Raw genomic sequence first — 14,972 nt, forward strand, 5'->3', positions numbered from 1 at the left:
GCACACCAGTGCTAACAGGAGTATACCGGTGTATGAACAGAGAGGGAAGCGAAGCAAACGAACTCACAGACAGTATAACATAACATACACAGGAGGTGATGGAATAACTAATAAACACAAAGTGAACGGAGAAACCCAAAGGCTCAGGAATTGGGTGTCTCCCTAGTGTCAGGAATGCTCAGATGGAATAGAGCGGACAATGAAGCGATGTGTAGTGATTTAACATGTGGAGCACCTGAAATTATGTTGCTAAGAGCAACAGAAAAAACCCCAAAGGGTTACCAACGGGTGTGGGAATAAACTCCTTGGTCAGAGATAGAAATATAGACACAAGGAGAGTATCCACAATCCTAACCCCCACTTGCAGGGCACAGGTTTAGCTTACTGCCACTAAACTGACACCTGGACGCCCTGCACAGTGAGGGAGGATTAAGCAAGCAGGTCTGAGAGTACAGCCGCAAACCTGCTGGGTTCACAGAATAGCAAAAGAACCCCAGCAGGTCAAACAACTGACTCCAGTCTTACTGCTAGGTCCGGATTGGCAGAATGAAGTACCGAATCCCAAGGCCTGTTCGCAGTAAGCAACAAGTAAATACAAAGTCACACAGTACTAGCTAACTCTCTGGAACTGACTAACAAACAAAGATTCAGCAGCATTTGCCTAGCCTGAGAGGATGGTTTATATAGCAGGTGCTGTCCACGCCCCACTCAGACCTCACAGACTGTGAGCACAAAACCAGCGCCGGATTCCCTGCCGTGCACAGAGCCTGTAACCACTGCACAGTAAAAACCCGGACCGGAGTATCAGCTGCGCTCAGGTTACTTCGCTAACACTTGCCTCCCGGTTGCCATGGCGACGTGGCAGCACAGAGCAGGAGATCCTAACAGTACCCCCCCTCTGACGAGGGGTCAAAGAACCCCTACCACCGGGTTTATCGGGGAACTGTGAGAAGAAAGAGCGTATTAGTCTGGGGGCATAAAGATCACAACTGCGCACCCACGACCGCTCCTCCGGGCCATACCCCTTCCAGTGCACCAAAAATGACAGCTAACCCCGAACCATCTTGGAGTCAAGAACCCTTTCAACCACAAACTCCCTCTGACCCCGTATCAGAAGAGGAGAAGGTCTTCCACTGGAAGAAGGATTACTAACCGCCAGTTTTAAAAGGGAACAATGAAATGTTTTATTGATACCCAATGAACGGGGCAGATCTAACTGAAATGCCACCGGATTGATAACCCTGGTGATCTTATAAGGGCCGATGAACCGGGGGCCAAACTTATGAGATGGCTGTCTCAACTTCAAATTCTTGGTGGACAACCAGACGAAGTCTCCTAATTTGAAGCTGCAGGGTCTTCTCCGCTTATCAAAAACCCTTTTGGTCACTAATGACACAGACACAAGGGCTTTCCTCACTTTCCTCCAAATACCCCTAAGGACCGAAACAACAGAGGAACCACCAGACGTGGAATCCAGGGGGTCAAAAGAATTGGCCTTAGGATGATGCCCATACACACAAAGGAAGGGAGAGATCCCTGTAGCAGAGTGAGCCGCGTTGTTATAGGCAAACTCCGCCATGGACAGATGAGCAACCCAGTCAGTATGACACTTGGAGACATAACACCTGAGGAACTGCTCCAAGGACTGGTTCACCCTCTCAGTCTGCCCATTAGACTGTGGATGGTAGCCTGACGACAAGCTCACAGAAATCTGGAGATCAGAACAAAATGCCCTCCAGAATTTGGCCACAAACTGGGATCCACGGTCAGAGACCACATCAAGTGGCAACCCGTGGAGGCGCACAACATGCTGCATAAATAACTCAGGCGTCTGGCCGATGGCAACCCAACCAGTGGAACGAAATGCGCCATCTTCGAAAACCTGTCAACGACAACCCAAATGGCTGTCATCCCCGAGGATTTGGGCAAGTCCACCACAAAATCCATGGAAATGTGGGTCCATGGCTTAGACGGAATAGAGAGTGGATGTAATGGGCCGACAGGAACCCCTCTAGGAGTTTTATTTCGGGCACAAACGTCACATGCCCGAACCCACTGATCCACATCCCTAGCCACCGAGGGCCACCACACCACCCTAGACAGCAACTCCCGAGTTCTGGCATTACCCGGATGCCCTGCCGACCTCTTGGCATGGAATTCCAGGAACACTCGCTGTCTTAACCTAGGAGGCACAAACAAGAGACCTACCGGAAGGTCTGGAGGAGCCTGCTCCTGTGCTCTAAGGACTAATGACAAGAGGTCCTGGGTAATGCCCACTTTAATACATGATGGGGACACAATGGGCAATGGCTCCTCGGTGGTCTCTTGAACTGGAGCAAAACTCAGCGAGAGCGCATCAGCCTTGATGTTTTTTGACCCAGGGCGATATGTTATCAAAAAATTAAAGCGAGCAAAAAACAAAGCCCATCTTGCCTGCCTGGCATTGAGCCGCTTCGCTGACTCTAAATATGCCAGATTCTTATGGTCGGTGAGAATTGAGACCACAAACTTAGCCCCCTCAAGCCAGTGTCTCCACTCCCCGAGTGCATCCTTTATAGCCAACAATTCCCGGTTACCCACATCATAATTCATCTCGGCAGACGAAAATTTACGGGAAAAGTAAGCACAGGGATGAAGGCGATTATCAGACACCCCCATCTGAGAGAGCACTGCCCCAATACCTATCTCAGAGGCATCCACTTCTACCACAAAAGGACCCTCTGGATCTAGGTGTCGCAGCACCTTGGCCGAGACAAATGCCCTTTTGAGACGGGCAAAGGCCGCTTTGGCCTCACAAGACCAGTGAGCAACATCCGCCCCTTTCTTAGTGAGTGCCACCAAGGGGGCCACTATAGACGAAAATCCAGCGATAAACCGTCTATAAAAATTTGCAAAGCCCAGAAAACGCTGAAGCGCCTTCAAACTAGTGGGCTGCACCCAATCCAGGACTGCCTGTACCTTAGAACCCTCCATTTGGAAACCTTCTGAGGAGATAATATACCCTAGAAATGCGATTTGCTGGACTTCAAACTCGCACTTCTCCAGCTTCGCCCCAAGCTGGTGGTCTCTGAGTTTCTGGAGGACTAAGCGTACATGCTTCCGATGTTCCTCCAGGGAATGAGAGAAGATTAGGATGTCATCTAGATAAACAACTAAGAATCTATCCAAATATTCCCTGAGCACATCGTTCATGAATTCCTGGAAGACTGCCGGGGCATTAGAGAGCCCAAAAGGCATCACCAAATATTCATAATGTCCTGAGTGGGTATTAAAGGCAGTCTTCCATTCATTCCCCTCTCTTATTCGGATTAGATTGTAAGCACCGCGTAGGTCAATCTTAGAAAAAATGGTGGCAGTACGAAGCTGGTCAAACAAAACCGAAATGAGAGGCAGTGGGTACGAGTTTTTAATCGTGATACGGTTCAATTCCCTGAAGTCGATGCAGGGTCGCAACGAACCGTCCTTTTTACCCACGAAAAAGAACCAGACCCAACTGGGGACTGTGAGGGTCTGATAAATCCCTTAGCCAAGTTCTCCTGAATGTACTCTGCCATAGCCTGAGTCTCAGGACGTGACAGGGAGTACAACCTGCTCTTGGGAAGCTTAGCATCCGGCAACAAATCAATGGCACAGTCATAGGGGCGATGGGGAGGTAGTACCTCCGCAACTTTTTTGGAGAACACATCCGCAAAATCTGCATAACATCCTGGCAATCCTGGCAAACTTAGCTGCGAGAGCCTGACTGGAAGGCTCAAGCAACTCCTGAAACAATCACTTCCCAACTAAGAATCTCCCCAGAGACCCAGTCAAATTGAGGGTTGTGGGCCCTTAACCAGGGTAACCCCAAAACCAATGGGGCAAAAGAACAGACAGTCACATAAAAAGACAATTTTTCAGAGTGTGTGGCTCCAATAAACAAAGGAATTTTGCTGGTGCAGGAGGTAATTTTACCCTGGGACAATGGTTCCCCGTTTAATCCACAGATCTCAATCTCTGATGCCAAAGGTACTGAGGGAACAGAGTGTTCCAGGGCGAATTGACGGTCCATGAAAACCCCATCGGCCCCACTGTCAACAAAGGCCTCAGTCTTGACAGTTTGACCGAGGATCTCCAAAGTCACCGGAATGAGAAAAGTCTTTTTAGGAAATTCTGACTTCTGGCCTGACAGGATATTTCCCATCACCCTCAGGCCCTGAAGTTTTCCGGTTTTTCTGGGCATGATACTACAACATGACCTTTATTCCCACAGTACAAACACAAACCCTGCTGTCTCCTCCGCGTCTTCTCACGCGAGGAGAGGCGGGTAGCCCCAATCTGCATAGGCTCCTCGGAATATTCCTCAGAGTCAGAGGTTCCCTTGGGAAAAAAGGAAACTGCGGTCTCCCTTTCAAGCCTACGCTCTCTCAGCCGTCTATCCACCCGGATGGATAACTGCATGAGCTGATCTAAGCTATCAGGCGAGGGATATTGTACCAGTTGGTCCTTTATCTGGTCAGAAAGGCCCCTTCGGTACTGGTTTCTCAGGGCTGGGTCATTCCATTGGGTATCATGAGCCAACCTCCGAAACTCCGTACTATAAACCTCAGCTGGCCGTCGCCCTTGCTTAAGAACCGTAATCTGAGCCTCGGCTGAAGCCATCTTGTCAGGGTCATCATACAAAATGCCCAGTGCCGTAAAAAAAGCATCAACACTTTTAAGCGACGGACAGTCAGGCTGTAACCCATATGCCCAGACCTGTGGGTCTCCTTGTAGCAAGGAAATCACCATGCCCACCCGCTGAATCTCCGTCCCAGAAGACTGGGGCCTAAGCCTGAAATATAGCTTACAGCTCTCCTTGAAACAAAAGAACTGCGAGCGATCTCCAGAAAAACGATCCGGGAGATTTACTTTCGGCTCCTTAACCCCTGAACTTGCCGCTGCTGCTGCGGGAGCTCCGCTAGCGGCCTGCGGGGTGTTCATTTTAATGGACATCTCATTAAATTGTCGAGTCAGGACCTGCACCTGATCGACCACCTGTTGCAAAGTATTTTGAGGGGTATGCTCCATATTCCCACAAAATTTCAACAGGAGTAGGGCTGCTGAATATGTTACGCACACCAGTGCTAACAGGAGTATACCGGTGTATGAACAGAGAGGGAAGCGAAGCAAACGAACTCACAGACAGTATAACATAACATACACAGGAGGTGATGGAATAACTAATTAACACAAAGTGAACGGAGAAGCCCAAAGGCTCAGGAATTGGGTGTCTCCCTAGTGTCAGGAATGCTCAGATGGAATAGAGCGGACAATGAAGCGATGTGTAGTGATTTAACATGTGGAGCACCTGAAATGGTGTTGCTAAGAGCAACAGAAAAAACCCCAAAGGGTAACCAACGGGTGTGGGAATAAACTCCTTGGTCAGAGATAGAAATATAGACACAAGGAGAGTATCCACAATCCTAACCCCCACTTGCAGGTCACAGGTTCAGCTTACTGCCACTAAACTGACACCTGGACGCCCTGCACAGTGAGGGAGGATTAAGCAAGCAGGTCTGAGAGTACAGCCGCAAACCTGCTGGGTTCACAGAATAGCAAAAGAACCCCAGCAGGTCAAACAACTGACTCCAGTCTTACTGCTAGGTCCGGATTGGCAGAATGAAGTACCGAATCCCAAGGCCTATTCGCAGTAAGCAACAAGTAAATACAAAGTCACACAGTACTAGCTAACTCTCTGGAACTGACTAACAAACAAAGATTCAGCAGCATTTGCCTAGCCTGAGAGGATGGTTTATATAGCAGGTGCTGTCCACGCCCCACTCAGACTTCACAGACTGTGAGCACAAAACCAGCGCCGGATTCCCTGCCGTGCACAGAGCCTGTAACCACTACACAGTAAAAACCCGGACCGGAGTATCAGCTGCGCTCAGGTTACTTCGCTAACACTTGCCTCCCGGTTGCCATGGCGACGTGGCAGCACAGAGCAGGAGATCCTAACACTCGCCTTGTTCGTTTGGACTGTGGCCTAAAAAACGAGCCCTTGTACGTACAGGTGACCTCCGACCTTTACTTTTAGATGATTGTAAACTCTCCCCTTCGCTTTCTGTTGTGCCCGTGTCATCCGAAAACCGAGCTCTTTGTAAAGTATGTCTAAATAGTGGCCTACGATCTGAACTGGGATATGCTCCAGTTAACCATGCATATACACGTTGTTGCTCGTAGTCAAGATCTACTTTACGTTTTTTCTCATTTTTAAATTTAATCAGATCATTTTTATAAGATTCTAACTGGGAATTTAATTTAGCCACCCAATCACAGTGTTTGCCTGCCACAAGTGCTGGTAGGTGTATATTTTCAAATGTGTTAATTTTTGCCTTTGATACTTCTATTTCTTTTTTAGACTCCTCAATAACTAGGAGCAATAAATCGAAAGAACACTTATTTAATATAGATGTCCATTTTCTGCAAAATTCCACATTGTGGCATCCTATAGTGGGGGAGTTTTTTATCCTAAATCCCCTCGGGATCTTTTTCTCTTTAAAATAATTTGACAGTGTCAAGCCATGATAAAAATAATCTGTCTCTCTTTTTTTCAAACGAAATAAATCATTAAATATATCCTGCGGTGATGCAATTTTCCTGTGTTGCTCTATGTCATCTGTAAAGAGAATAGCTTCTGCCTCGGATTCAGAATAACTGAAGGTAGCTCCTGTTTCCAATACAATCCTCTGCTGTAATGTCTCAACCTTGTCAGCTGACATATTTGCTGGACATGCACTACCACAAACACGGTATCTAGGCGACAGGGGTGTATCTACCTATTGGCCAGGATGGCACTCGCCAGGGGCGCCAGGCAAGGAGGGGGCGCCATCTGGCTGTGCCATCCATGGCCAGGGGGTAGAACCAAGTGGTACTGTTAGACTTGGTGACTGTCTGTTAGTGCCGGCGCCACTGTCCGGCAGCAGCGCACTGCACCTTGCTTGTAATCAGACTCAACATAAACTACAGCTCCCAGCAGCCCTTGTTGCTGGGAGCTCCCGGCACCAATGGCTGCTAGGAGCTGTAGTTTACTTTGAGTCTGAATGATCAGTAGTGCAGAGCTGTGCCGCAGGACACTGGCGCCGGCAGTGACAGACAGTCACCAGGTACAGTCAGAGCTGGATTATGGGGAGGGTGGGAGGGGGGTTTGAGGCACAGGACTACACTGCCCTGCATTGGGCTAGGGCAGTGGACGGAGTGGAAGCATGGCACTCACTGCCAGGCAGACCAGCAGCATGGAGGAGAGGGAGAGAGAACAACGAGCTACTAAAGTACATGCAGTCAGCGTACCCTGTCTGTAATGTGGGGGGTGGGGGGACACTATATAGTCTGTGTGTGTGTCTGTGACTGAATTTATGTATGTATGTGACTATGTCTGTATGTATGTTTGTGTGTGTATAAGTACCTACTGTATTTATGTGTGTATTAGTGTGTGACTATGTATGATAATAATTGTGTGACTATGTATGTATGTTTGTGTGTGTATTAGTGTGTGACTAACTGACTATGTATGTGAATATGTATGTACAGTATGTATGTGACTGTATTTGTATCTACTGCATTTGTGACTACTGTATATCATATGTATGTGTTTTGTGTGTGACTAAGTATGTAAGTGTATACTGTATGTGTGTGCCTATGGCCAGGATCAGATATACTAATGGCAAATGTGGTTTGACCGCATTCCCCATATAAAATTAGGAATATATTTATTAGCACTGGTCCACATTTCCATTTTCCATTTGCAATCCCCATATGCCCTGTATAGACTGTGTTTTCTATAGGGGTATGACTGTGTGGCGTAACGTGAATAAGAGACACTACTGTGTGGTATAATGTGATACTGTGTGGCATAATTGGAATTGGAAGTACTATTGTGTGGCCATGCCCCTTCCCTTCCCCACAAGCCCACGTTTCTTTTTTGACCCGCCACCCTTATTTCAAATATGTGTATGTGTGTGTGTGTGTGGGGGGGGGGGGGGGTGGAGAGGGGGGCTGCCCCTGACTTTGCCAGGGGCGCTCGGACCCCTAGATACGCCCCTGCTAGGCGATGACAGCCACAACCAAGTGCACCCAAATGATGTGCAAAAAGTCACGTAACAGCTTGAAACAAGGTGATCCGCAATGTACACCAGTTCGGATATTAATATAGCAAGTGCCCAGGTGCCATGATAAGGACAACAAATGTTTGTCAGCTGGCTCTCACTCAGTTTCAAAACCACATTGTCCAATTATAATAAACCAGACGTGTTGTTACTATACGTGTTGTTACTATACTAACAAAAGAGCTTGTGAAAAACTGTATATCCTTGTTAGATATGCTGCTAGTGACGCCGGAGGATCTTGAGATCCATTGTTGCATATTGCTATGTAGACTGCACTTTAACGTTGTTTGATACAAATGTATTAATTCTGTCAGATTATTAACATTAAGATGATATCAGCTGCTGTATTTTGTTAGTATAGTAACAACACGTATTACGAATGGTGTTTTTTGTTTGGTGAAGGTAACCAAGGTGATTTGTGCCGCAACGTCATTTCCTGGGAGGTGGCTGTGGAGGCCGTAAGCCAGGAACGGGCGTGAGGCATGGTGATGGTGTCGGGTATATATGGTGGTGAGTACTGTTTGTTTTTATGTATACTGCTTGACAAAAGCGCCAATAAAGAGCGCTGAAACGTTGCATACAAGCCTGTGTGACTGACTGTTCATTGACTGGAGTGCCGCCTATCAGTTGAATTGATGTGGACGCGTCCGTGCAGGACACCCGTTATGGAGGGCACCCGGTAAAGTACAGCTTTTGTGACCCTGTGGAGTGCCGGATCTCTGGTTTATTATATATATATATATATATATATATATATATATATGTTGGGTAGTGGAAGTATGGCGCCACAGGTGTGTGAGTAATAGAACAAATAAAATGATAAAAATGCAACAAATTCGGACACTCCTTAAGTAATACAAGGCGTCAGCTAACCCTTAAGTATTAGGCAGGGATAAACTGCCTCAATTAGGATATATGAAAGGGGGGATAAGGGTTTCAGCGACCAACGGTGTCTGATACAGTAAGATATAAATATGAGGAGACTTAGTGGATACGTATAAAATAATAGAACATTTATTTATACAATATAAAAATAATTAGTATCAGGGTGGGTTTAAAAGCCGGGAATCTAATACAAAATAAAATATAAGGACAGCTAAAAAAACTACATAAATTACATGTAATAAAAGACAATAAATAATTAAATATCGGATAAAAGAGTGCTGCTTATCTTTTAAAGTGGAGAGTCAATTGAGGTACACCCAACGCGTTTCGTCACTCAGACTTCATCAAGGGGTATGGGACCACTGAACAGACACTCCTATTTATAGCACATGTAATTAGAAATGGATGATTGTGACATCACTTCCTGTGGGGACTGATATTACTGTTCGGTGTAAATTTTTTAGACATAAGCATAAGCATATGATGGAGAGCAGAGTAATAACCTCAGGGCACTAAATAAATTGTAAAAACGAGTTGTAGAATGTAAGTTATTGTTTCACTTTCATCGACCTTAATAAATTTGTGCGGAAACTAACCCTTAAGAGACATTTCATGAAAAAAGAAAATGCTGTTATCTCAAACTACGAAGCAAACTTCAAATCAGGACTTAAACAAAAAAGTAAATATTATCCAGTAGAATCCAAGGGGAGTAATATTAGTGTCTTTTACGACCTAGTGAAGAAGGACTTGTGTGAAACGGAACCACCACCAGTGACTAACAAGAATTTACACAACAGAGAAATAGAAGCAATGCGCAAACTACAGAAGAATACTGATATTGTTTTAAAATCAGCTGACAAAGGTAATTATGAATCGGGACAATTATATACAAGAAGCAGAGAGACTCCTAGGAGATACCGACTCCTACACTGTGCTGTCAGACGATCCAAAAGATCTATACATAGATGAACTAAGGTCCCTACTCCTACAAGGACTGAGAAACGATGTCATCACAAAGGACGAATTCTCGTTTTTAATGCAATCCAACCCCACGACCCCCATATTTTATTTTCTGCCCAAAATCCACAAGAGCCTGTCCAATCCACCAGGGAGACCAATCGTCGCTGGGATAGACTCCCTTACATCTAATTTATCTAAGTATGTGGATGTGTTTTTAAACCCATATGTCAAAAAATTACCATCGTATCTCAAAGACACCATCATGGTCCTGAATGAAATCAAGAATGTGAAATGGAAAGAATCATATATATGGATAACCATTGATGTACAATCTTTATACACCTGTATTGAGCACAAAAAGGGAATTGAGGCAAGCAGAGAATACTTGGACAAAGACAACTCCCTCACTGAACCCCATAAGAATTTTATTTGTGATTTAATGAAATTCATTTTAAGCCGGAATTATTTTAAGTTTTTAGACAAATTGTATCTCCAACGGTGTGGCACCGCGATGAGGACCATTTTTGCCCCCAGTTTTGCAAATTTATTCATGGGACAATGGGAGGAGAAGCACATATACACTACACAGCACTTTAAGGAATATATCGTCATGTATAAAAGATATATTGACGATATCTTGATCATATGGGATGGGAGCGCAGAATCGTTTATGGACTTTTTTAAACTTCTACAAATTAATGATTTTAACTTATCATTTACCTACAATTTGAACAAAGAAGCCATCGAATTCCTGGACCTGATTTTAACCGGAGAGGAGGAGGTAGTGTCCACAAAAAAGTTCATAAAAGATGTTGATAGGAACAGTTACCTTCACTATAAGAGTAATCACTCTAAAAAATGGAAGAACAATATTCCTTACTCACAATTCCATAGAATAAAGAGGAACTGCCACAAAAAGGAAGACTGTGAGGAACAACTTGGAACATACAGAAAAAGATTTGAGGAAAAACTTTATCCGAAAGCCATACTAGATGAAGCAGTCACGAAGACGAGAAACTTGGAGAGAGAGAATTTGCTGACATACAAGGACAACACGGCAAAGAAGGAGTCGCTATCCTTCATAACCACCTACAGTTGTCACGAACAGACTATCAGGACTTCATTAAGAAACCACTGGGATATACTCTTGATGGACCCCATCTTAAAAAACCTTCTTCCACCCCAACCAGAACTTGTTTTCCGGAAATCACGCAACTTGAAAGACATTCTCGCACCTAGCATGTTACGAGAAATCCCACCAGAGGGAAACCCTAACTCTCTCCCTAAATGCGTTGGATCCTACAAGTGTGGACACTGCAACATCTGCAAGTTCCTCAATCCTAATAGAAAAACCTTCTGCAATACGGACGGCACTCAAGAATTTAAAATTAAAGAATTCATGAACTGCAATATCACATCAGTAATTTACTTACTAGAATGCACATGCCACAAGAAATATGTGGGTAAAACAAAAAGAACCTTGAAAATTAGGATACAAGAACATGTACGGAGTATCAAAAACAAAGTAGAGACCCATCTGCTGTACAGACACTTCAAATTGAAACACAATTCCAATCCAGAAGAGATGACCTTTAAAGCCATCGAACACGTGACCAGTGGCGAGAGGGGTGGAGATTTGGCTAAGAAGCTCTCCCAAAGAGAGATGTTCTGGATATTCCAACTGAAAACTACACACCCCATGGGCTTCAACGAGGGATATGAGATCGCCCCATTTTTATGAGAGAAGTACCCTCCTTTAAAATCCTCCGACCACAGATAAGCTACTTCTTCCTTTTCCAAGCACAATTCACTCTTCTATTTAAATATCACTATATATAAAACTCTGTATATAGTATATGTATGATCCTAATAAAAACTTTTAATAATTTGTGCCTGACTAATTTCATCATATGGTACAGTCATACCGCACTGGCCTCACGCCCAATCCCGCCCGATCTTGGAAGCTAAGCAGTGTTGGGCCCAACCAGTACCAAGTGGGTAACCACTTGCGAAGATTGGGTACTGTAAAAGAACGATACTTGTCTGGCTTTTAATAATAATACAGTACTACATGTATATGTGTATAAATCACCACAGCACTGAGGTCTATTATTATAATCTCTAATATCAGTCATACACGGATGCACTTTCTTTATATTTAGTCACTAATAACTAATATATGACTGATTATCACCACTATGACTTCACTAGCTACCTCTTCTTCTATAGTATTGCACATAATTGAATAAATATGCACTTATATTTTTTATTTAAATTGTACATCTTTATTCACCATCACCTCTTTTTAAATTATTCTTATTCTCCATGCTTTCAGGATGGATACCTTATAATATACTATGCCACACTTAAGACCAAAATGGGTCCAACTTATCCTGATATATGCCACAATATGAGATCGAACTATATAAAAATATTATTGTATGGATTATTTCCAGGATTAACCCATATCACTATATAGGTAGAAATACCCCGTTTTTGTAACAAATTCCACATAGATCATTACCAGTCCTCCCAGAAGTAAACTATTAGACAACAGTATAATAATAATTAAAATTCATTCAAAGAGACACTAATATATGCATTTCTTTATTTTTATATGTGCGAGCTGTTTCCGCAATGGAACTCAGCACTGTCATATGTCCTGGATACCAAAGACTCCAATAAGATGGCCGCCGCAATGATTGACAGTCTGCCTCAACCCATACATAATCCAGACGATAATTTCGGATGAGACATAATGGAACTTTGCACTGCTATATGTCTTAGATACTTAAAGACTTCTACAAAATGGCCGCTACGATGAGTGACAACCCACCATAGCCTATACATGCCACAGACGTCAACACCACCCGAGACAGGAAGTGACGCGACGACCAGAGCATCAACACACTGATCCGCTGACCGGAAGCGTGGCGCAATCGCGCATGCGCAGTAAGAAGATTCTGACAAAGGAAGTGGGGCGGAAGTGACGTCGGACCCGTCCCCGGACTTTCTTAAACAATAACTTACATTCTACAACTCGTTTTTACAATTTATTTAGTGCCCTGAGGTTATTACTCTGCTCTCCATCATATGCTTATGCTTATGTCTAAAAAATTTACACCGAACAGTAATATCAGTCCCCACAGGAAGTGATGTCACAATCATCCATTTCTAATTACATGTGCTATAAATAGGAGTGTCTGTTCAGTGGTCCCATACCCCTTAATGAAGTCTGAGTGACGAAACGCGTTGGGTGTACCTCAGTTGACTCTCCACTTTAAAAGATAAGCAGCACTCTTTTATCCGATATTTAATTATTTATTGTCTTTTATTACATGTAATTTATGTAGTTTTTTTAGCTGTCCTTATATTTTATTTTGTATTAGATTCCCGGCTTTTAAACCCACCCTGATACTAATTATTTTTATATTGTATAAATAAATGTTCTATTATTTTATACGTATCCACTAAGTCTCCTCATATTTATATCTTACTGTATCAGACACCGTTGGTCGCTGAAACCCTTATCCCCCCTTTCACATATATATATATATGTATTTATGTAGTGTGTGCAGTGTATGTATGTATGTAGTGTAGCAGTGCAGTGTATGCCAGCGGCGGCAGTGAGACTGACCGCGGCTGGGCGCTGGGCGGCCTCTCTCCGCCTCAGCCTGGGAGTCTCCGATGGCCGGGGAGGGGTAGAGGCCATACATACAGCGGCGGCTCTGATTGACTGAGGGGCGCCGTCCTCCTCCTCCTATTGGCCTAGCTCTGTGACTCTGTGACTATGACTCCGCCCAGCGTTAGCCACACAGTCACAGAGTGACAGATCTGGGCAATTATATAGGAGATGTGCACAGTGTATGTATGTAGTGTAGCAGTGCAGTGTATATATATATATATATATATATTTCTCTAACGTCCTAGAGGATGCTGGGGTCCATATTAGTACCATGGGGTATAGACGGGTCCACCAGGAGCCATTGGCACTTTAAGAGTTTAATAGTGTGGGCTGGCTCCTCCCTCTATGCCCCTCCTACCAGACTCAGTTTAGAAAATGTGCCCGGAGGAGCCGGTCACAGCTAGGGGAGCTCTACAGAGTTCTCTTAGTAAAAGAGTATATTTCTTCCTTTTCAGGTTTTTTTATTTTACAGGGAGGCTGTTGGCGACAGCCTCCCTGCAGCGTGGGACTGAGGAGGGGGGGCAGTGTCCACCCCGCGGGGTCTTGAGCCACTGCTCCCGCTGACTGGGCACTAGCTGCAGAGGGGTCCGATCGCGCCCCGCCGCAGGGGAACGCTCGCCCCGGCAGCCGTCCGCCACCCCCTCAGGAGCTGAAGATGGCGAGTGAGTCACTGTCCCCCCTTGCAAGCGGGAGGACAGTGTGAAGAGGGCGGCTAGAGGGTTAGGAGCGCGGTCTTAACCGCACTCCTGGAGGGCTCAGCGGTACCTTGGTGCGGCGCTGGGAGGGAGCGCCCTGGGCCAGCTCCGGACCCTGCACTGGTAGTTTCCTGCATGTCTGGGTCTGCGGATCCAGGTCAGCCAGATCCTCCAAGCCAGTATAATCTTCTTGAGAGCGGGAAGCCGGCGCCATTGAAGGGGGCGGAGCTTCTCAGAGCGGACCCAGCAGAGTTCAGCGCCATTATTCCTGCCTGCAGTCGCTATCCACTGGATCCAGGTCCCTCCAGAGCTTTCTCCAGCAGTCTGTACGGTATCAGGGGGCTGTAGAAGGGGAGGCTGCATAATAGACTGTGTCTCTTATTAAGGGACACAGTCAGCGCTGGGAAGGGACTCCCTTTACCTAAAAAGCGCTGTGTGTGGGTTGGCTCCAATCTCTGTGTCTCTCTGCCTTTCTTGGGGGGGGGGGGGGGGGAAACTCTGCCTGCATAATACCATGTGTGTTTGTGGGGTGTTGTGTGTGTGTGTGGTAACATGTCTAGGGACAATGTGTCATATGCTGCAGAGGATTTGTCCTCCCAGGAGGACTCCATACCATGTAATCAG

The 14,972-nt window shown here is 45.2% G+C and overlaps 1 protein-coding gene and 1 pseudogene across 1 annotated transcript in view; both read left to right on the forward strand.

The window, feature by feature from the left end:
• SAR1B (secretion associated Ras related GTPase 1B) overlaps positions 1-14,972 on the forward strand; it is a 347,786-nt gene that overhangs the window by 189,931 nt on the left and 142,883 nt on the right. The window lies entirely within an intron of this gene.
• Positions 11,880-11,999, forward strand: LOC134937326 (5S ribosomal RNA; annotated as a pseudogene).

This window comes from Pseudophryne corroboree, chromosome 6 (assembly GCF_028390025.1).
Source record: "Pseudophryne corroboree isolate aPseCor3 chromosome 6, aPseCor3.hap2, whole genome shotgun sequence".
NCBI classification, from domain to species: domain Eukaryota; kingdom Metazoa; phylum Chordata; class Amphibia; order Anura; family Myobatrachidae; genus Pseudophryne; species Pseudophryne corroboree.